Genomic DNA, 2,241 nt, shown 5'->3' with positions numbered 1-2,241 from the left:
ATTAATGAATTGAAAAGGAATACAGACACAAGAATCTAATCTAATCTAACAACCTAAACTAGATGCTGTATGCTTCTTTAACAATAAATATTCAAATATCAAGTCTAAGTCTTTTTTGTTTTGTATTATGAAATATTAATAAGTATTCTAATTCCAATGTTCTATTCTTTCATACATACACAGTGAAAAAATACAATAACCTAAACCAATCACAAGACAGAAAACTCATGGATTACAAGACTGGGGTGTGTATTTACAAAGTCACTGAAGTGAAAAAAGGTCCTTTTTAAACAATGGTATGAACAAAAGATATAGACCTTGAACAGGACCAATATTTTCAAAACCCGTGGAACATCCACTATGCGCCAAAATGACCTTGGCAAGGCTTAGAACTCCACAATACGTCCACATAGGTGTGGCAATCCTTAAACAATTTAAATTGAACTACTACTAACACAGATCCCAAGTAGTCTCAGGCGTTTCATTTCTTCATCAGAGTATAGTTCATGGAGTCTTCCTTTGATAATTCTATACTGGAGCTTATCATTAAACATCAAAAGCACTTCACACCTCCGAGGAGCAACAAAGCTTCAAGCAGCCATCTTTGAGCTTCAATTCTGCTAAAGGGCTCAGAAGCCCCAACCCCCAAAGTAGTGTGCAGACACTTCCAGAAAGTGCATAGCACTGACCCTTTCCTCACGCAGATAGCAACAGAGATGTGTGTTGTTCTCTGGTTAGTGTGCAGGAATCCCAACACCATGGCACTGGTCTCAACAAATTTTCCTTGGTTCTAGGAGGCAGTGCAAAAATTTAGGAGCCAGATTCATTTTCAGCCTTCAGTCTTTTGCATTTTAATAACCATACTTTCTATATTAACACATACCACAAAAACCAATCCTAAACTCTTAATATATTAAAAGGTATGAAAAAATGTTGTATTATATAAATAAATACGATGTAACCCCAGTAGTCATCACCACAGCAAAAAGCTAACTTCTAACCCTAACCCAACTTCTCCCCCAATTTCTGATAATCTCATCATTGTTTCAAAAAGATCAATTTAATTTAATAGTGGAGACAAAATAGAGTGCAACTGTTTAAGAAATGAATTTGTCCACCGTCACTGGTGTAATACAGCAAAAACTTCACACACATACATTTTTATGTCATAAAATGAGAATCACAACAATAAATCATCATGAAAATACTAGGTGCAGCAATGAAGAACTGGTGTTATATCCCGCCCTTTGCTACTCGAAGGAGTCTTGGAGTGGCTTACAATCACCTTCCCTTTCCCTCCCCACAACAGACACCCTGTGAGGCAGGTGGGGCTGAGAGAACTGTGACTGACCCAAGGTCACCCAGCAGGCTTTATGTGGAGGAGGAGTGAGGAATCAAAACCCGGTTCTCCAGAAAAGAGTCTGCCACTCTTAACCACTACACCAAACTGGCTCTCCACTACACCAAGCAATGAAATTGCTAGGCACCATGGCCACCTGGATTTGCTGGGCCCGGCCACAGCAACGTCCAGTCCCTGTACTACCACCCTCTAAATGGGTTATTTTATCCTTCCATCCTTATTCTCTCTCTGGCATTACCCCAAACTATCTCCTCCTCTAAATGGGTTATTTCATCCTTCCATCCCTATTCTCAATCCTTAGTCTCTCTGGCATTACCCCAAAATATCTCCTTGTTGCTATGTCATAAGAGCAACATACCGAACTATTGTAATTGAAGGGATGGTGCCTACAAGGAACAGGGTGTGGCCCCCCCCACACACACACACACTCAGGAGCCTCGATTATAATGCTCCTCATGAGCCCAAGGGAAAGCAAGCGCTGGGGCCATCACGCAGGGACCCTGCCTAGGCTGCCTAGCAACCCCCGGGGGAAGGGAGAGAGCCCTGGAGCCCCGGCATTATCACAGGTGCCCCTCGTCCACCACTGCCCCTCATTCCCCCGAGAAGCCCCCAGCCCGAGAACCACGGGGAGGCCAAGCCCGAGGGCGGGACCCAGGAGTTCTGCACCATGGCAACCCGCGAGCCCGGCCCCGAGCCACGCCCCAGGCCCTGAGGGGGGGCCCGGCCTCGTTAGTGCCCCTTTTAGGGGAGAAGGGGCCTGCCAAAGAACTGGAAACAAAATGACAGCCGCCGCCAACCGCCCCACAACTAAGGGGGGGGGGAGATGAGAAGAGGACCTCCCGGAACTCCCAAAATAATCAGCATCGCCGCCGCTCCCCCCC

Source organism: Gekko japonicus, unplaced genomic scaffold, assembly GCF_001447785.1.
Source record: "Gekko japonicus isolate JY-2015 unplaced genomic scaffold, Gekko_japonicus_V1.1 scaffold1359, whole genome shotgun sequence".
NCBI lineage: Eukaryota > Metazoa > Chordata > Lepidosauria > Squamata > Gekkonidae > Gekko > Gekko japonicus.
The sequence above is the reverse complement of the archived record's forward strand: the minus strand, read 5'-3'. Positions refer to the sequence as shown.